Source organism: Pyxicephalus adspersus, chromosome 4 (genome assembly GCF_032062135.1).
Source record: "Pyxicephalus adspersus chromosome 4, UCB_Pads_2.0, whole genome shotgun sequence".
Lineage (NCBI taxonomy): Eukaryota > Metazoa > Chordata > Amphibia > Anura > Pyxicephalidae > Pyxicephalus > Pyxicephalus adspersus.
This window is the reverse complement of record NC_092861.1, coordinates 138,896,413-138,919,120: the sequence shown is the minus strand read 5'-3', so window position 1 is coordinate 138,919,120 and position 22,708 is coordinate 138,896,413. Positions and strand designations below refer to the sequence as shown.

At 38.8% G+C, this 22,708-nt stretch overlaps 1 long non-coding RNA gene across 1 annotated transcript in view; it reads right to left on the bottom strand.

The window, feature by feature from the left end:
- LOC140329478 (uncharacterized) overlaps positions 1-22,708 on the bottom strand; it is a 69,160-nt gene that overhangs the window by 5,245 nt on the left and 41,207 nt on the right. The gene's annotated exons all lie outside the window — the stretch shown is intronic.

The window sequence follows — 22,708 nt, the reverse complement described above, 5'->3', positions numbered from 1 at the left end:
CCTAGAAAGGACTTCCTAAAAATAATTTGCTATTAGTTGTCAGAAATTTTCAGTCCTGGACCATATCTATTCCATGATAGTCTCCAGTCTTGGCTCATTATGTAGACATGGTCCTCAGTTGTCACCATTAGAATCCCAACCTAAGAAATGCCACCAGCCCTTACTAAAGTGGCTGCAAAAATGCTATAGAAAACCAGCATCACTGGGATACAACAGCAGATTAAAAAATGAAAACAAGGATTTTGTTTGAAATAAAATAATACCCAGACTACAAATGAGGTAATATTAGGGGTGGAGTGTTCCCATTTGTCAGTCTTTGCCTCCTTTTGTCAGGAATATATGCTTGTTAATGTCACTGTATCATCAAGAGGTGTTGTGAATAGAGCTAAAATAACACCAATCTGACCATGTCCCTTCAAGAGTAGGATTAGGTTGCCTTATTGTGCCTGTGATTTCCTGGATGACCTCTGCTCGAGAGCCGATTTTTCTTTTTTGGGCTGCCACATTCCCATTGCCGCAAACAACTGAAGTGACACAAAAGAAGGACACCTGATCGCTTCAGCTTGAGCTTTACACTGTTTTGTCCTTCTTGCAGAGCTGAGATGTTATTCTTGCAGAACCTGTTCTCTGTTTACTTGTGTAAATGGAAGAGAGGCATTATATGAACAATGTTCTAAGAAATGGGTTAATCAAGGAGTGGCTGGAAGAAAGGCCTGTCATATACTGATCCACATAATTGCTGCACACTACCCTGGGCAAATAAAGGAGCCACTCATGCAGAAACTCACTATTTTTGGTAATATGATGAGCTGTTTAGATTGAGGAGCTCTTTTGTCGCCGTCTGTAAAACTTTGGCAAACAACCAGAAATGAAACAGTTTGAGACAGATCCACTAATTGGAGCAAATTCCAGTGCAGGGTATATTATTCAACTTTGTTTCTCAAAGGCCAGGTGGATTTACGCATTTGGAGGATATTTTTGTTTCTAGTTTTTACATACCTGCTATTCCAACCATTCCCACCCAGGGCTCTGTGAACCCTAGGGTCCCTTCAGAGGTTGGTAAAGGTTCCTTGGGATGTGGCTGATGACCTCTCATTTATTGCTGTCTTTATAGATTTGGGGCCTGTGCTACTTAAAGCGGACCTATCATCACATTTTTTCAACATTATATAAAAGAGTGGCTAACCCTTTCAATCAAATATTGCATATTACCGGTAGTATATTAATAATAAAATAATATCATTTTATGAATTTTTTTTTTTGGAGGGAGAACCTTTCCTCTTTTGTCTTTAGGCAATGATAGAAAAGACTGAAGGGGAAACCCACAGCCCCCTGGGGTACATACACATATTCCAGGAGCATTCCTAAAACTGAGCAGTGAGATTAGCACTTTTTTTAGAGGAGAAAGACACATCACCTGATCCTGCGTTTGCGCAGTGCGAGATCAGGTGATGTAAGCAGAATCTGGAAGCAGAAGGAAGCAGATGGCTGCGTTTGGTGTCCCGTCCATGCCAGGAAGAAGAAGGAAGTTGGAATGCCACAGAATCAAAATGAAGAAGGGGCAAGGGCTTTTCAAAAGTAAAGGTAATTCATTTTTTTTTTTTAAAGTTGTGCTTTAACAAAGCCAGCAGAATTTCATCTTAGAATCAAATTCAAGCTCCTGTGCTTTGCCTTCAAATCCCTCCAGAGTTCTTGTCCCACTTACCTTTCTGACCTGGTAAAAAAAATACCCCCCTAGCCGCTCTCTTCTCTCCTCCAATGACCTACTAATGACTTCCTCACTCATAACCTCATCACACGCTCGGCTTCAAGACTTTTCTAGAGCTGCCCTAACTCTCTGGAATGGTCTTCCTCGTCCTATTCGGCTTGCTTCTACTTTCTGCTCATTTTAAAGAGCAATCAAAACCCATTTTTTCAAACTTGCCTACCCATCTTCTTCTGTCTTTTGAAACCGTTACTACTGCCACCATTCCAAATCTCCTCTCCTATTGTGTGATACTTCCCCCCATCTCCTAGATTGTAAGCTCTTCGGGGCAGGGTCCTCTCCTCCTGTGTCACTGTCTGTATTTGTTTGTCATTTGCAACCCCTATTTAATGTACAGCGCTGCGTAATATAATGGCGCTATATAAATCCTGCTTATTAATATTATTATTAATAATAATAATATTATTAATTACAACAATGATCTTTTAGCGATCTGCAAGATTAAATGATCAACCATGAAAAAACGAACTCTGTACATTTGATTTTATCAGGTTTACTGGTCTTTTCTATTGTGTCATAAGGAGGTTGGTTGTATAAAAATACCCCATAAGGTAACTCATTTACCTCCCCTATATCTACTGCCTTTGAAACACATGGACCTGGAAGATTCCCACCAGGGAATGTCTGATTCCCTATTTTATAAATAGAACCCTTTTTGATTTGTGTAGCAGAGACAGCAATGTAAAGGAAATGAGCACAGATGTACTGCATATGTTTGACCTGCTTTTGCTCAAATATACTCTTTAAGCATTTTATAGATCAATATACTCTCTCATGACCTAAGATTTAAAAATGGTAAATAAAGAAATATTAAATATACATAAATCTGTAAGAAGTGTTATCCAATATACATAAATCTATAAGAAGTGTTTATGGATACCTGGGACAGTACTGCTAAGAACACAACTTTGCTAATCCTGCAAGCTGAAAGTACAAATATTATTAGGCATGACTGCTCCTGCTGCTCCCTGTCCCACAGAGCAAATACTGGGGGTTGGCTATTTCCTGGTGAGCTCATGACTTGGCACTGACTTTGGCTTCAGTACCAAGTATCATTGAGGTGACTATATAACACATTTCATATGTTTAACTACTGCAAATAAATAAATATTACAATTGCCTATGTGGATGCAGCAGATATATGTGTATGATTTACTAAATAGGAAACACAGTTTGCTCACAAAGTGATCTTTCACCGCATTTAGTAAGGTAAGTGAAATATTCCTTGTAAGGTTATGATTCATCATTATAAGTGCAGAGCGGTTCTCTTTCAAATGTATGGCACAACCCCATCATTAACCTAAATCCTAGGTGGTCGGTGTATAAACAGACTGATGATTATAGAACAAGATATCTTCAATTTGTTATGAAGCGAAATGCCTGTCCCAGAAGCATCTGAAGAAAGCTGTCATCCTCTGTCTAATGCGGGGGCGGGCAAACTTTTTCCGGGTCTGGGCCGATGGGAGAGTAGGCGGGGTTATGCATCATGACGCCACTGAATGTGATGTCATGATAGCATAACCCTGCCCACTCTCCCATCACAGATCTGAGCCTGCAAAGGGAGAGTGGGCAGATTGTTCCGCCCACTTCCCCGAGCCCAGGATTTGTACAGGGGACATGGTCTATGGCTCAGGCTGGTGCGGCCCCCCAGCGGGGTCATTCTCCTGACCCTGCTCAGGGGGACTGGGGCCCGTTTTATCCGGCCTGTTGAACTCTCTCTCGACTTCAGCGGAGCCACTAAAGTAGAGACAGAGTTCACCGGCCTAGATAAAAAAGCCTAACGGGTGGTGTATGGCCCGGGGGGGTGTAGTTTGCCTATGCCTGGTTTAATGGATCCGCCGTGGGCAGAGAATTCTATCTTCCTGCAGACATAGAATGAGAGCCTTCCCAATGGCCCACTTTATGGTCCTTCATTGAACTGGCCCAAATGTATTAAGCCGTTATAACCTTTAGAGCATTTTTACTACACAATTGGAGGTTACATAATCAAAATAAAACCATTTGCACTCTTTTTAGTAGGGAAATATGCATATGCAGTCATTCCACATATTTTGATTGATAACCCTTCTTATCCATCAAATACCTCTAGGAGCACGTCTCTAAGAGCCAGCATCGCTTACTACTATTTAAGACATGTGATAAATTAGGATATGTTTTACAGCATCACAAATATATACAAGGTCCTGAAGAGTTTAATCAGATCTGCATGGCTATGGAATTCACCTTGTTACAGACATTATACTTTAATTATTGAGACATTTATGTCACAGACAATAATTTTCATTGCTCCCTGTGGAGGACTCAGTCACAGACCAAATGACCCCAGACTTCCAAAATGTCCAGAGGACAGTCCATTCATGAAAAAACATTCAGAGTTTACAAGCTGTGTTTTCAAGCATTACATGGACAGTAAAACCAACGGGTACGGTTTACTATGTGCTAATGTCCTGTACATGTGGCGTTTTGGAGCTATCTTGGCTATTCTCATGACCATTGTAATGGGAAGTAATAATTACAAAAAAAAAAAAAACCTCTCTTTTCTTACAGAGTTAAATGCTGATAAAACCCAGAACAAAAATCACACTTTGAATAGTATTTCAGTGTACATATTTATAAGTTTAAATGTTAGCAAAATGGCATTGATAGTTGTTTTTTTTTATTAGAGCCTTATTCCATTTCAGAGAAGAATTCACGGTAACTGCATTGGATATATTGCTGGAAAATACTTTTTGATCAGGATTCAGGACGATGAAACTTAGTAATATCATGCATGGCCTAAAGCAAAAGTATAATGGGTTTTGAGACATTTCTTTACTTCATGTTCAATATTTACTTTTTAATGTATTTTTAGCGGTCTATTTATAAAGCAATGAATCTGCCCTTTACCAAACATTCTCTGGTGTAGAATCTTCAAGGTTCATGTGTTTTCAATGGCAGTGATTGATTCTCCACCAGAGAATGTTTGCTGAATGTTGGATTTACTACTTTATAAAAAAAGATCTTAGTTCACAACAAAGTTTCCAAAGCTTTATGATTGAACTAATTCTGCCTTCCTTTCTTCTTCCAATGGTCGACTGAAACTTCACAGGTTTCCCCAGTTTGCCGTGGAAAATGTGGAATATATTTTTCTGCATGATGTATAATATATTAAAGAAAAACATTCCAAAAAACACACAAAATTTGGTAAAAAACACATAAAACATAAAAAAAAACACATGCAATAATTATATGCACCTAACTGCATGATGAATTGAGAAGGAGTAATACTGTCAAAAGTGTGCTAAAAGCAGTATATTGAACTACAACTAGTAATGAGAAGAAAGATGTCTTCCATAAACAAATGGTGCTCCATTCACACCTCCGCATCTGCCTTTTTATTTCCTGGACTGGCTTGTAAATAGTTTGATGGTCCCACTGATCAATACCTATGTTTCCCTAGTTCCCTAGTTCTCATCTAGGTCTGCTTATTTGCCTGAAAAATGGTCAATATGACATTTTTAATAGATTAGACATTTTGATAAAAAAAACATTCAATAGTAAGCTATTGAAGAAGAGGCATACTCCATCAACATTTAAACTTTATATTAATCAAGCATTGATGGGGAATGCCAGCTGTTTCCATCAATGCACCACTGCCAGTATAAAATTATGTTCCATCTCATTTAGCAAGGAGCTAGCCAATAGATTTCTCTTTACCATTTATTGTAGGGTTGGGCTAGCAGTTTCTGAATATGGTGGTCCATGGCTCTATGGCAGTATTAATAATTATTAATCTGTATTTATAAAGCACCAAGATATTATGCAGTGCTGTGCATTAAATAAGGATTGCAAATGACAGCCAGGTAAAGAATAAATATCAAGGAGATATCTATATAATATCTTGGTTTTTCCAAATCCATTGCCTGTTGATTATACATGAAACCTGTCATTGGAACAAATTCTTAGACTGTGTTGGGACGTCCAGGATACCTGTCAACAACAGAATGTCAGGGCATCTTGTTTACCATCAGAAAATCAATTATTCGTGGACAAATGGCACATAATAAGGGAATTACCCAGACAGCGGGAGTCCTGTGATCTTAGCAGGATATATGTTCTTCTGCCTGGTATGTAGTTCTGCATGGACTGCCCCAGATTCCTGCACTAAGTGCTCTCATATGGCCTCTGCAGTCATTTGCTCTGTACAGTGGGACAAAGTGACAAAAGCCCTGTGTCTGCTCTGTCCTCAGAATGCTCCCTATTGTGCTGGAAAGTCTACTCGTTTCCTGGTATTCCCTATAGATAAAAGGGGGGCTGTTTTTAGGAGACACATGACAAGTTATCATGGCTTAAAAGCTACAAATGTCACTAATCCAACCTAATGAAACAGGACGGTCTCGTGTTTTGCTCCATTTCCTTCTGTTAATAAAAACAAACTGCTCTGCTTGGGTTACTTTACATATAAAACACAAATCTCATATAGCACTTAGGCCCTAGAAACTGCTTAAATAATATTTAACTAAAACTGAAGTCATTTCTGCCTATTTTTTTCTTTTGTTGGTTCGTCTTGCCTGATCTTATCCACATGCTAAGGAAATGATTAAAGAGAACCTATCTGTATTCATACCATGCTTTATGTAAAACACAGCAACATAATCCCTAAATCTCTTTGCTGTGCAATAGGGACAGACTATGGCTGGTGGGTGTATGATGGGTATGACGGGTGTGCAAGGCACTGTACATAGTTTCCTGATAACAGGAAGCTATGGTAATGTCCACATTTGATACTGAGCCATAATAATTGAAAGAGCTTAAATCAAGTGAATGGAAGAGCTGGGCTAGGGACAGTGAAGCTGGGGAAGAAAAGCTTAGATGGAGCTGGACATCCTCCAGGCAGTGGATGACGTGAGTTCTTTGTGGCTTGCTGCAGCTTTTATTAGGTAAGCAATTTCGGCACAGGAGACGAAAACATGTGGGTCTGACCAATCATTTTTTGCATATTCATTCTTGAAGGTAACAGATGGCTATATCTTTTGCCTACATCAGTGTTGCTGAAAGGTGTCCTTTTTATCATTATCCCATGGTAGACAAGTCCATTGTATCCATTGAGGGGGTCATGGTTGCCACTTAAGGCCCAAACCAGTGTTTCCCAACGAGTGTTCCTCCAGAGGTTGCTAGGGGTTCCTTGATTATTGAGCAGTTTTTAACTCTCAGGACAGTTACCACTGACACCAATGATCTATTTTCATATCTGTAAGGGTGGCAATATTTCCACCAACCCACAAAGTAAGAACCATTCACCCCAGACCACCATGCTAATGTACCATGAACTGGGGTTCCCTGAGACCTAAGGGATAAGAGTTCCTCCATGTTAAAAAGGTTATTAAAGGCTTCCCTAACTCTAAGAACTACAAACATGTCAGCCTTTATCCTTCCTTATTACCTGGGGATGGGGAGATTAGTAGCTCACAGAATTAAAATACCATTAAGCTTTCAGTACAACTCACAAGAAGTGGCACGGACACTATATTTCCGGAATTTTATGTTCTGTATTTTCTTAAAATTATCTGAAAAAATGGCAACTAATTCAACCAACACACCTAAAGACTGGGTTACTGTAAAATATTCAGTTCCCATTCTTGGGTTTAGTTATCCATTAATTATGTGGCCAAAGAGAATCCTCTAGTCATTAGCAGAGTCCATCTGTAAATTTATAATAATGACCCACTTGATAAATAGGTGATTGCAGTTTCTGCATGTTAAGCAGGGCACACATAGGATTATGTTGTCCATGGAGAGTTCAGGTTGCAGTCCTTCCCTTCAGTAATATTTTCTGGTCCTCGAGGCGTTATAAGATAAAGTGACTTGTCAGCAATGTAAAAGTGACACCTAAGTCAAACCAGACACCTTATTTTACTGTCACAAATACATTTAGACACTCTTTTATTTCACGAACAATGTTGTTTTATAATATCCGCATACATAACATTCAAATACATTTTATATGTTGTAGGAATGTGCATGTAAAGCAGAGATCAAATATTAATTATAAACCCTATCTGAATGGATACATTTATTTGTATGGGTTTAATTTGGGTGTGTGTGTCCCTCTCCCAAAACCACAAAATATTCCTAACTTGATTGGTCATAGTTTCCATGTAATGCTGGGATAATGTTAGTTGCAATTTTCCACTAAAAGGGGCAGAACTGCCACATATTTCTTTACAGTTGATCCCCAGGCAAACAGCTAAAAATAAAGATTTTACATACAAGAACTCTGTCCTGGGATTTCAATAACACTGCCTAATCTGACATGGTGGAAGACCTGATTCTTCTCTGCTGTAGTTAAGTAACACTCACAGGCCTTGTCCCTCCCTCAGACTGTGATTGGATAATGAAATGAGCAGAAGCCAACAGCTGAGCTCATGCGTCCTTCTTCCCTTTTCTCCTATCGGCATGTATCTTGTTAGAAAACAAGCATTGCCACACAATTATTTGGCTCCTTGTGTTGCCTTTCCTTTCCCTCCATCCAAGGCTTGCTTTCCAAGGAACGTCAAATAGCCGATACCAGGTCAAATTTAGTATATTACACTTACATGTAAACAAAAAAAACTGACATGTGAAATTACAGAGATACTAATTTTTTGTTTTTCATATCTGCTTAGAGTTCAACTTTAACTTCCCCATTTTATTGCTAGAACCCCCTGTTGGTTTATATAGGTTTCCAAACAATGCAGCACTAAAATACTTACTGATAAGTACATTTTATATGATTTATTATTTTCTGCAGGCAGCATAAGTAAAAATCATCAGAAGTGTCCTTTGGGGTAATTGCACAGCTGATGGCAATCAAAATACAGAATATATAAATGTTTAGCAGGGTTTTCCCATAAAATACATAGAAGCTTTCCAAACATCTAAAACAATCTGCAGATGGCATTTTACCAAAAAAAAAAGTAGTTTTTTGATTACCTCTAGTATGCTTACATGTGATATGTCTATTATTATCCTAGCCAGTTATTATAGAAAATGAGGGTAATTTGCTTTGGTATTTTTTTTTTCCTAAAGCCGGCCTATGTACAGCCCGGAGGCTTTGCCGTGGCCCCGCCCTGCACTATGATTTATAGACAGCAGCCTAACTATGTGATGAGCAGATATCACTGTCAGCCCGGGGCAGCTGAAGAATGGCTCCCTTGTTTGCTGTAATTTGATTCTTTTTGAAATGTTGCTGCATGTATTCATTCCGAATTTCCTTCTTAATATGAAAAATAAATGTCGAGGCGGATAAGTTCTATCCAATCGTATGCAGAGTTGAACGGCGTGCCAAGTATCAATAACAGCATTAACGGTTATCTCAGCATTTCATCTTCATGTGATTTACATGACGTCAATCATTTCAGGAAAATAGCAATGTGATTTTAACCAAATCCATCATATTTTTGTCACAAGGTTTGCTGCAGGAGGCTGGGATCTCTTCTGCTTCACAATATAAAAAGTACCATCGTTAAAGAGGATTTAGACCTTTGGCTTGTACTGGGTGACTGGATACGTTTTTAGGAATGGTGCACCTACTACGGTCATATTGGCAAAACTAGCTTTTAATCTAATAAGAACCCAAAGCTCTATGTCTATCCTCCCCAAATCAGTTCCTTAAAGCTTAACTCCTGTCAAAAGACTCAAACTTTGTACCTGGGACCTCTTTATAGAGATTTCCCTTTACTTCTTATCCAACGGAAACCAGCAGCATTCCAATAGGAACATAGTCAGCATTAAAACAAAAGCTCCACCCCTTTCCCTTTTTAGCAAATGTAAGATACGTTTTTTGACTGGACTTGGGCTTAGGCTACCATGGTTAAGGTTTCGGTTTGAACGTGCTAGCTGACCCTTATGCATCAACTTTCTTTTTACTGATCACATACATTGTTCCAGGTTATTGAATAAATAAATATAACAAGCAAGAAACTGATATTCCTATAGCTATAGGTCACCAATGAAAAAGCAACCAGTAATGTTGAGCCCCCTTACGTGGGTGGTCAATGCAATACATTGATCATCAATGGAAAGGTCCTTCCTTACATTGGTCATAAGTGACGTATTGCCCCCTTGCATTGGTGGTCAGTGAAGAGAACATAACGAGGGGGTACTGAGAAGTTCCTGGCTTTGCCCAGAAAGAAGAGAGCCAGAGTTATGAAATTAGAAATTATGAAATTAGAGCCAGAGTTATTCAAAATATTCCCCCCTGATGCACTTGGTACACTGTAGTTGCAGCTTTTCTTGACCGATCAAAAAAAAGTCCTTTGGTTGGGCCGCAAACCAGCTCTCAGCAGCATCTTTGAAGTCAGAAATGTCCTCAAAACCATGCCCCTCGCTGTGGCGCCATTCCTTTGACTGTTTCTTGGTTTCAGGATAATAGATGTGGAGCTAGGTTTCATCCTCAGTCACTAACCTAGCCAAAAAGTCCCGTGCAGCTTCAAAATGGGCCAAAACAACTCGTTCCTTCTTCTGAACACTGTTCACACATTTCGGCACCCACTTCACTGAAAGCCTGCGCAATCCTAGGATAGTGGTGATAACAAACCCAACACGCTCCCACAAGATTTGAAGAATCTGTGCTATCTTTTTTGCAGATATTTGCCGGTCCTCAATAATCAGCTCATAGGCAGTATCGCAGGTTGCCGGGTCAGTTGAGGTTGTTGGGCGCCCACTGCGGGCCTCATCTTCAAAGGTGAAATACCCAGTCTTGAAACAAGATATCCAGGTTTTGACAGTGCTATAGGAAGGACATTTCTCCCCCAGTGTTTGTGACAACTCAGTGTGAATGTCCTTACTTTCCCTGGAGAAACGAAAACTTCATGACGGCCCGTAACTCCAACGACGTTTAACTTGATTGTGCCTCTGCCATCACAGCTTCTCACTAAAAGAAAAAACAGTTTTAAGAACCACAAAGACCTGATATTTACACAGTTACATACTAAGATCCTAGGCGGTCATATGGCCCCACACTCATTTTTCTATTTCATCTGGAAGGGGGCAAAGCCAGGAACTTTTCAGCACCTCCTCGTAAGTTGGTAGACCACAGAAAAAAAAATATTTTTATTGGTGGTCAAAGGAGAAGTCATCTTTACATTAGTGGTCATTGGATGATTTCCCCTAACACTGAAGATCAATAGAGAAGCCTCTCTTACATTGGAGGTCAGTGTAGAAGTCCCTCCTTGCACTGCTGTTCAATGGAGAAATGCCTCCTTACTTTGCTGGTCAGTGGCGTGCCTGTTGACATTAGTGTAAAGTAGAGAAGGGCTCCCTACTTTGGTGTTTGGTGAAGAAATGCAAATGGCTTGTTACTTTGTGGTCATTGGAGAGGTCTTACTTACATTGGTGGTCAAAGGAGAATTCTCCCTTACATTGATGATCAAATAAGAAGTGCCTAGTGACCTAAGTGTAAAGTAGAGAAGAGATCCAAAAGAAGATAGATAGATAGATAGAGAGAGAGATAGATAGATTCAAATAAAACCATTGTTCTCCAGTTGTGATATCACCAGTCATCACTTACATTGCAGAGGATATTTTACTTTGATATCCAATTTATAATAAGGTCAAGACAAAACAATTTGGTTATTTGGTGTAGTTTATCACACAAGACAGCTGATTAGACCTGCCTCATTACAGGCACACCCTGGCTTGTAACATATTTGGTTGGGGTCATTCCAAGCCACTTGGAAATCCTTCAAGTCATGACACAGCTTTGCTGGGCTGGAGGGCATCTGCCCAGCAGATGTAATAGATTTAGATGGCAGAAACACAAACCCCACAACACTCCAATGGGGCATGGGGGAAGGGGTTTGCACAGGCAATAATGAAGCAGTTTCATAGGATGTTAGCAATTTGTAACATTAGGCATATGCATGAAAAGTAGCATTAGTGTGTTTATTTGTTTACTGCTTTTCAAGATTGAACATATTTGGGAAATTAGTGATGTCATAGAGTGGGTGGAGTCAGTTTCTTTGTCCTATTCTTACATATTCAACCATACAAGTAAACACATAGTTTTAATATATTTATTCAGTCAATTGGTTTGACGAAGAACCATGTGTATAGTATCATAGTAAAAGCAGTATGATCAATATAAGTCTAAAGAAATAGCAATAGATCGTAATTTACCTTTATACACGAAAGGCTTAGTTCTCAAGTGTTAACACAAGCACATAGATCTCTAGTTTACCCATGTGTCTGTATTTTTCAAAGCTGATTGGACTCAACAGAAAAAAAATATTCATAATTTTTTGGAAAATATGATCCTATATGATATTATATCATAATTCTGGCGTATCAGCTTTGAGAGTACAAATTAAGTAAATTTAAAGCCATAACATTTTGCAAATAAAGAAGGGGTCTGTCAGATTTTTAGGATGTCTGTCCCCAATGGGCTGATTACCCTTCACCAATCATTTTCAACCAGGGTTCTGCTGAACCCCAGGGTTCCTCCAGTTGTTGCTTGGGGTTCCTCGTACTATGGCTGACTGACCTCCCAATTTATGATGCCTTCTTAGTTATGGGGCCAACACAATTTGGTAGAACCAACTGCATGACTTTGGTATTGTCTATAAAGGTGATATCCAAACCACCATTGTAGAGAGGCATTCTTTCCACTAATGTAGGAGACTTTTTTCCCTGAAATTTATTTTAAGGGTTCATCAGGAGTTAAAGGTTAAGAAAAGCTGGTCTATACTGTAGACACATCTGGAAATGAGTGTATATCTCTCCAAAATGAGTGAAATCCCCTAATAAACATTGGCCCCTGAAACAGGGTTCCTTATTGAATGATTTTCACTTCTAGTCTCTGTTTAGTGACAAGGTTTGGATTCACAGAAAATCCCAGGATTAGTGAAGTTACTACGAAAAATAAGAAACAACCCATAGTGGTGCAAAGCCTTTGTCCCGGGTTGGCTGTGACACAACATGCAATACTTTAATTACAATTGATTTTTATGAAAGGTGGCATTGAAGCAGCCAAATTGTGTGTCAAGTAAACAGGCTGCCAAAAGCAACGTATTGTAATACATAGGAGCAAGCACATGTGTGAATGGGCCCCAAATAAAAAGATAATGTAATCAGTTAAATGCTACAAAAATAACAAAAATTCTCAAAATGCACTAAATTTGCACTTCATAATGGTAATTTATTAAATACAATAAGTTCTATGATAATCGGGGACAATTAAGAGGTGCGTCACTACATAAAGCAGAATGAGCCATAGAACCGACGGCAATGTTCTTCTACCTGCATAATTCCAAGAAACAATATGATCACTCATAAAGCTGTGTATGACTTTTCTTTTTGTACTTTGCTACACCTCAGTGAAGAATTTGCAGCAGAATATATATTTATATCTGGTAAGAATTTGGTCTTTTTTTTCAAGGGGCAGAAACCGGCTCAACTTGTTCCAAAAACCAAATGACATTCCACATTTCATGCATCCTCCTAATCGCTGTTTCCTTCAATTTGTGCTTTAAATGATCGTGACATTTTCAAAATGATTTCAGCCAAATGAACTCTGGGTTAAAAAAATTAGTTTCTTTTTTCATTTTTTTAGTACATAACTGGTGTAATTATATATGCCAGAGAAAATCAAGATTTGAGTAGACTGGAAGGTCAATGTTCATAGGCTTGACATTCCTGTTCAGAAATCTGCAGTTATACTAAGGCTAGTCACAAATGTAAGATAATTGCCAATTCCAAACAAAAAAGTGAGAGTGGCCCGATCAGCTAACAATGCAACGTACCTTAAAGAGGCCCTGTAACCAGACCATTTATTGCAACAGCAATCTTTCTATATATGTGAATTTAACATATTTTTGGTATGGTAATTAGCTGTAAATGATTCTCCTGTGTAGAAGTCTACTCCTCCCTCGGTTGCTACAGCAAAAGTTATGTAAGTAAATGAGGTGGAGAAGTTGGCACAGCACAGTCAGTATTTAGACATTCCCAAATGAGGGCTGTGATGTGCAAGGGGGTAGGGGCTATCCTAGGGAATTGACTCTTCCTGGAGTGTCAATTCCCTAGCATCTTCTAAGACACACTGAATTGACACTCCACGCTTATTGTGATATAGGGGGTGGTGGATCAAACCAATGAGTGCAGCAGGAAGAATATGAAATCGACACTTCTGGAAGTTTCAGATCCTAAAGAATGTTCAGGCATCAGTTTATTTTCAACACACCATGAAAGCAGAGTTTTTTTTTTAAATTTTAATTTAGCAAAATAGAAAAAGTTCTGTGGAATACATTGGAGCCAGAAAGCAGAGGGCTTTTCTAAAGTCACTCGGCACATTATCCTCAAGTCCGTTATGTATAACATGTCTGGTTCCTGTAGGTTGATCCAATAAAATGACTGACTGAGTAGATTGGGTGTTAAATTTGCCAGTGGATCTGTTTGTGTGTAATCAGTACTGAACCCAGCTGCTGCATATGGTATCATAGCAGAAACTTTCCCTCATTTCTTGTCTAAGTAACAGGGTTGTCACTGCAACAGGAAGTAAGGGCAAATCTCTAACTAGGGCCCAACAATAAAATGCAAACTCTTTCCTATTCAGATTTGATGTATATGGCTTTCTGAAAACAGGAATCTATGGTAAGCTACATTTGAAGATATAACTCATTTGCCAAAAAAACAAAAATCCTGGTTGGGTATGATAGGGCTAGATGATGTTGGACATCCTCCTGCTAGGAAATGAGGTGGGTTCTATCTGATTCACTGCAGCTTCTAATGCAGAAAATGAGAAGCTTGCAGGAAAATCAAGCCTAGTAAGCATTGTCAGTACATGAGAGGAGCCTATGCAACTGTGCAAGACCAGAGTTTAGCTTTAAGCTTGAATAAAATCTAGGTTCATCTGATTGTTGTCAGTATGAAAACTGGAAACGCAATAGAGTGATAGTGCACATGTAGAATCTACAACTCACAAACTGGATATATTCAACATAAGCAATTTCAGCACAGGAAGAGAGACGGTACAATGAGGAAGACTAAAAAGGAAGGCTGGAGTTCAGGTTTAAAAAAAAGGAAATCTAGGTTCACCTGAATACTTACAGTATGGAAATGGAATGCAAAAGCGTAATCAATTAATAGATTATACTCAGTATAGACAATTTTAGAACAGGAGAGGACCCTGAACACTGGGCAAGACAAAAGATAAAGCTAGAGATCCGATTTAGCCAGCATGTTTACCATAATGGGCACATTAGAACTGAAATCACTCCAATTTATCAATAAGCTTTTTCAAGGCCCTCTTTAAATTATTCAGAAAGTCTTACAATAAAACGTCAGACCTTAGGAACGTGAAGGACCTGAATCTTCTATTAAAGGCATGACATCCCTCTGGAGCAGAACAGCTGATGGGATGACATCATGCAGCCTTCAGACAGCTCTATAAACAGTGGTAGCTGTAACAGCGCCGGAGCATTATTGCACAACGTGGTGGATTGTTATTGAATGAGCGATTCCCATGAACACATCTAAACTCATTACACTAATAGCAAAGGATGCTCTATAATTGTACACTGAGGTGGAGAAACAGAAACATATGTTGATGACCAATAAAGACCTGGTATTAGTCCTTTTGGTCTGTCTGGGTTACCAAATAATAGAGTGTTGTTAAGGAAATGGAAGTCGAATACCGCATTCATTCCAGCCACAGCTGGATATGGAACAAAATGGCCCGACTGCTGCCGCTGGTACTCATTTCATGCAGAGGTGAAATAAAAGGCCAACTGCAACTAGCTGACAAAGCTGACATACTAAGATGGGACAGTTAAACATTCCACTTTCTGAAAAGTGTTTGTTATTGTCTGTGTGGTTTCATTTTGGCTTGCTGCCATGCAGTAACGTTGGAGACAGCTGTATCTCTGGGGAATGCAGCTGCGACCCCGGAATGCTCTGCAACACAGCTTTGGGTACAGCTCCCAAATGACAAATCTGATTGGTTATAATATTACTTCAAGTATCTGTGCACATATATAGAACTGAGAGAGGAAATAATTTGTTTTTTAGGAAGTGTCAATGCTCTAGGGAAATACATGTATTGTTGCAAAGGTATTACAAAGCTATTAGATGCATCTATTTTATACTCTAAACCAGTGGCCGCCAATGTTTTTTGGACCCACGGACCACTAAATTTACCAGCTCCGGACCACGCATGCGTGGAGAGCCAGGTGTCACCTCAAAGGGGAAGAAACTTCCATCATAGTGACATCATGATGCCAGAACCCACCTACTCTCCCATCACAGGCTCAGATCTCAGTGGGCAACTTGTGTCCAGAGAAAAGTCTGCGGCTTTGGCAGGTGTGCCCTCCCAGGGTTCTTCTCCTGACCCTGCTCAGGGGCCAGAGCTACAGACCACCAGTGGTCCCCAGACCACCGGTTGCCGACCGCTGCTCTAAACTATATATATGCATATATAGTTGCATTTATATATATTGCATGACATTTATTAAGACAATAAGCATTGTTAGCTTTCTTGAAGCTGAACCCCAGCCTTCCTTTACATCTTTAACAGTTCCGCCGGCTTCTCCTATACAAAAATTGTATACCCAGATATGAAATTATCATGTAAATCCCATTCCTTTCATGTATCCCATGTAGATGTAAATATGTCCACAAAGTCTGACAAATCAGTCCTTACTGCAGCCGCTGACCTAGACATTTGTTTTTAATGTCATTTTTTTAGGTTTATCATGGTTTCTAGTGAAGAGTTGGGGAACTTGACACATCTGCTTTGACTATTTAATGATATAGAGAATGAAACAGGAAGAGCGGAACACCCCGTTGTAGCAGAGAAATTTGGTCAACATACATTCAAAAAAAACATCAAGTCTCTCTCCTAAAGGCCTATAATAACTCATTAGGTTCTGTGTGCCAAGCCTAGATTTTAGTGGGAGCACAGGGTGGCTTTGCCAAGTATTTATCAGGCATTCAGCAAGCTCCGTGATACTACTGGGCTTGGCTCTGCAGATGCCAACTGAATATTTTATTAAATGCCAGCTGAACAATTCTACATACTGGCAGAACTGATGTTTTTGAAGGCAAATTCTACAAACTAAGTTTAGGTAATAATCTAGCCATTTGCATGTATGTGTAATAAATGTGAAAGGACCAATAATTTGATGTTGTGGTTGGCCAGTAGACATAAGTGAATCAGTATGTACTCCAATTTTTGCTAGTAATTCTTGATTTGGTCTGCCTACCAAATCATTGTCTTGCAAAGCATGTAGTGAGCATTCGTTTCTTTCTTCTCAAATACCATAATGGAGTTTGGTTCCTCCACTCAACGACGCCAGTATAGGAGCACTGGCATTGACAAGTCAGTCCCCAGCCTTAAGCGTGCACCATGTCATGATAAACCAGAGAAACACTTACCTGAAATTGCTTCATCTATTCCACACCAATCATAGTTATGAAGCCCATCCTCCTTATCTGTCCCGGTGACCATTATCATTTGGACAGAAAGGGATGGAAATTTTTCAGTTTTACGGTTGCCACAGAAAGGTGAATTTGAGTAAATTTTTCAATGTAGACACACAATCTGGTGATAATTACCTAATTGAGGAAAGATTTTCTCTTGTGAACGTGGGACGGAAAGTAAAACAAATCACTGCAAGACACTGCAACAATAAACACATACAGTTTTAGCTTTTGTTTTCATAAACTATACTTGGCCTAAGAAGTAGGATTAGTGCTCAAAATTTAGGGGGTTTTTTTGCATAAAAAAAATTTGAATTTTGCAAGACCATCTTTATTTCCCTGTGGTCACCTGATTTACTGATTTATATATATTTTACATTATATATATATATATATATATATATATATATATATATATATATTGAACTTAGCTTTCAACAGAGTAGAGAAGGTTTAGATTTCTGTCAAAATCAGTGTTCCCACTTGGGACTTTCCCCTCTGTATTTGTCCTGGTGACCATTGTTACCAGGACAAAATTCAATAAGAAATCCAAAATATTACAGTTGTCTTCATAACAAGAGATGATTACAATCTTCTGGCGGGGACACCTGTTCTATCACAACTGTCTCAGAGGGGAATTCCTCTCACTTATTGTTGTCTCCAGGGAACGAAGGTAACCCTTTTATAGCCAGAACAGTTTTTACATTTTTCACACACTCTTATTAAAATGCTAATTGTTGGCCTGAAAATTACTTAAAAACCCTAGAATATTATACTGCATATTACATGAGAGTTTCAAATTATATTTGCCCTACTCCTTATCAGACCTGTAGATCAGATCAGTACACAAATAATAATTTTAGTGCAAAACAAACAGTAAAAATCCTATTTTGGGTAAAATAGAATTTTTCAGATTTTGTTGATTAAATGGTTACTAAATATGTCAAGTAGAAGAGACCTGTGGAACCCATAGAGGACACATTTTACTGGATCACTTCTACAATACAGCTTAAATCGGTGTTTCTCAACCAGAGTTTCATAAAACCCTAGGGTTCCTCCAAAGGTTGTTAGGGTTTCCTTGAGCAGTTTGTGACTCTCAAGTCTGTTAACCAGATACCAATGACCTTTTTGGCTATCTGTAAGGGTGACATTCTTCCAATTGGGCAGCAATGTAAGAGACATTTAGTTGGTATCCTGACATCTGCCCCACTATCTCTACCCACTTGCAGCTGGCAACATATATGTCCCCCAAACCTAACCGTAAAGCATATATAATAAATGGAAATTGCAGTCATTCACCTCAACATAAACGAATAATAAAAAGCTGAGGTGCATATACTGTACAACTATTTGTTAAGTTACCTGTTAATATTTAAACAATTTTGACCTGGATTGCGCTCTGGCACTTGCTCAGACCTCTGTTATCTCAAAGTGTAGATACAAAGTTATAATATGTCACAACTGTAACTGCTACAGAAGGAAAGTTTCCTTTTTTTTCCTACAAAAACAAGATGGAAAAAAGATAAACATTCCATATGTACAATAACCAATTTATTGAACCACTTTCCTTCCTGGGCGGTTAAAAAAGTCAGATAAATGTGCTCACCTGTACTCAAGCAGTTTTATTCTAGATAAGGTGTGCAAATAAATGCTATTGCACCATTTTATAGAATATCTGTATTCAAATGAAGACATAATACCGTGCTGAAGGAGAGTTTAGGTCAATAGTGTACTTCATTCTTCCAGTGATTAAATATGTTAGTTTTATATGTCATATTGAACATTCATTGCAGTCCAATCTATCTATATTACAAAACCAGAACTGGAGAGATAGTCCCAGAAAAAAGAAAAGCATAGAGACAGGGTGTAAAGGGAAAACGTTTGGGGTTAGGAAAAGGAGATTGGTGGTGATAGGGTCAAGAATTGGGATAAGAAGTCAGTAGACGTTTAATGCCTTCCCATCCCTTGGGGGGTATTTTTTGATGGTTCAATGGTTAGAGCCCCGATATCGGTGTTTGACTGAGATCCTAGAAGGCAATGGTTTTAATGGTGGCATAGTTTTTGGAGAACTCATCCTCAGTGTGATGTTCTCAAAGTCGCAAAGTCAGTTGGCTATGAACAGTTGACTATGCTGTGTGACTGTCTATGAGTAATTGATATTGGCCCCCGAGGCTGGAGACCAAAAATATCAATAGTTTTTTAAATTAAAAAAAAAAACCTTTGATCTTTTATCATTATAATGCCTTGTATGACATGCAACCCTCCATGAATTAATTATAACCTTTTATGTTATGTTTTTCCTGGAATGTTGGGTTGTATAGTTATATTTATTGCTGTATGTGCTTTTCCAATCCCAATCTGTTGTTGCTGGCTCTTATTCAGTCTAGAGAATTTAAAAGGGGTGTTGAAGGGTGGCTGGGCAATGGGAGGAAAATATGAGGACATTTGAGTTTCTCAAGTCATTGTGAATTAAGTTATAGACATGGAGCATGGGTGAATATGCAGGAAATGGGGATCAGGACTAGTTTCAGGGTGGGGAAGGCTGGTTAGTGGGTGGTTGAGCAGGTTAAGTTGGCTGTAGACACTGGCAGGTGGGTGAATCTGAGGATCAGAGACAGTTTGGGGATAGGGCAAACTGGACAATTTCCCAGGACCCCCATCTTTATCCATGGCTACAAATAACAAAATGGCATGGGTGGAATGAGTTGGAAATATTCTGAAACTGGCCCTGTTGGGGATAGGCGGCTAAACTGGATATTCTTTTTGCAAACTCCATCAAAATTTACCTTCTAATGAGTTAAAAAAAAAAAATTCTACATTAAAACAGTGCTGATGGACAGCTTCAGTTTGCAGAGCTCTGTGCAGTTAGGCAGCTTTACTTTATGGAGCTCCCTACAGCTGGGTGCCTTTCCTTTATGGGGCACTTTGCATCTGGGCAAGGTTTAATTTACGGAGTGCTGCACACATGGATAAGATTAATTAATGAAATGCTCTGCGTCTGGGCAGCTTTTTTAGTTTCTCTGTATAATACGACTGTAGAGGAAATACAACTGATTACAGAATTAATAATCCTTTTATAAAGCCAATGAAAGTATGTGGCGTGGAGACAGTTCTGTGACTAAAAGAAAAAAAACTTTTGGCACAATGCCATTTTACAGTACTGAGAAGGGATCCTTGGAAACTTGGTGATCAACAGTGTCAAAAGCAACATAGGTTGATGAGAATCAGAGAGCTAATATAAGCTGGCAGGCGCTGACAGTAGGCGCCGGGGCGTGCGTTCGTCATTGTCTCAGAAGAAGGCAGTAAAGTATGGACTCAGTATGTTTTTACTCAGCATTCAGGGGGTAGAATAACAGCTCAGATCAGGTAGTGCCACAAGCAGAACAGAATGTCTCCTTATACACTACTTATTCCAAACATCTGCTCGGACATACCATAAAATACTGAACGATCAAATAATATAAGTCTGAAATCAGGTCTGCAAACTGTCCAGAAATGTACAGACAGCCGGGAAAATTTTAGGCTAATTGAAGTTAAATGTTATAAACCTGAAATTATTTTTTTTTTATGTGTTTGGGTATTAATCAGTCACAGCAGTCACAACAGGCCTCCTGTATCTAAGTGTGTGAAATAGGAATTGGCAGACTGAAACTTGCAATGGAACCTGACAGAGGATGAAAGTGAGAAGTGGATTAGTTGCAATATAGCCAACATGTACTGCTCATTAAGCTCAGTATTTCTTTTTGGAAAACAAGATAAAGGTCAGATGGGTGCTTATGGGGCCAAATCATTTTGATGTTAGGAAAATCTTTTTATTATTTTGTAATAGCAGAGCTGTTTAGATCTCTAAATCGCAAAATAAATACTAGCAACTATGTATTTCTGTAGCTGGAACACTTCTAAAGTTTGAGTAACAGCACAGCAGATGTACTGACTTAGGGTTTTGGGGTGCCATTCAAATAATAATAATAATAATTCAAAATCAGCAGTAAGCCAGTGAGTGCACCAACGTATGTAACATTACTGCAGTGTCAACCAGGCCTTAAACTAGACAACCAGAACAATTTCTTGCCTTGGCCCTTTGGCATTAATGTAAACTTACTACATAGTAATTTTATGTGCCCACTTTCTACAGATTAAAGGTGGGTTAACCTGGAACACTTACATCCTTTTTGATGAATGTAGACTCTCCTCGGGGACCTTCACCAACACAAGGACTTTGCAGAAAGTCTCAGCAGTAAGACAAATAGTGTTGTGGATCTGGCACTACAGTGATCACATGCCGAGTAATTGGACAACATTGATTGTATATTTCCCTGCCCAATAAGCCATCTGGTGTAGGTCATATTGTCATACCAAAAAATTGTGTGTCTTTGGTTGGGATATGCAAGATGCCCAAAATTTATGAACTAGTGGTTAATCAAATCCTTGGGCTATTTAAACAGTACACATATATATTCAGTGTACATGCACTTTAATGGTTTCATGGCAATTCTCAAAGCTGGTTTCTTGATGATGGCAACAGCTGACAATGTCTACATATATTGTGTTGAAACAGCCACTTTTAGTCTGTAAAATGCTGATGCAGGAGCACAATTGGGAGGCAGTGACAGAATGTTGTCACTCTGTGTCACGTACTTGAACAATGACTTTTTTGGCATCAGTAATTATTTTAATGACAGATGCAAATTTACTAAAAGTGCCTAGTCAGATCATGACATATTGGTTTATTGTCATACACACATGGGTTATTGTTTTTTATGCATTATTGGTATTATGCTTTGCATTAAGGAAGCTCATTCGTATTAATAGTCATGCAGTGCAACTGCATCAAACCTGTATTGCACCTGCAGCACAGTAATGTGTATCGCGTGCAATAAAGCACGGTAACATACATAACATGCATTAACCCGCGGTGCCGTAGTTCCACCCCCTACACAGTAAAGCTTATATGGATTTTGTAATTTTTTTTTTAAACTCCATGTTTAGCTCTTTAAACAAATTTAACAATCTAACGCCTACCATTAAAAAACAAACTATCAGTTTTGGATTGGCTGATCAATCTGGGTTGCTTGATCCACCGAAGCCTGATTTTTCTAGGGACTGTGCCTCCTTTAGATCAAAGTCTATTTGTCACTCTTTCCATTATATACTTCCATAAAATCTGGGCCAGGAAACTATCTGCATGGAGTTTTTTTGTTCTCTTCATCTTTGCCTGGATTCCTCCAAAAAACATGCAATTAGTTTAATTGGCTTCTCCCCAAAATTGCCCTATATGACTATAGTAGGGACATTAGATTGTGATGTGAGTATAGATGATGTGTTATATGTTGGTGGTACATAAACAAAAGATAGTAATAATTTAGTATTTCAAAAAGCTAATATTACTGAAAAGTGTATAGATATATATAATTTTTATGGTTGGCAAATTAAGGAGTTACAAAGTGTTTTCCTGTGTCGAAATGTTGTGTGTCAACAGGGATCATTTTTGTTCTTGGTGGGGCTGGAGAA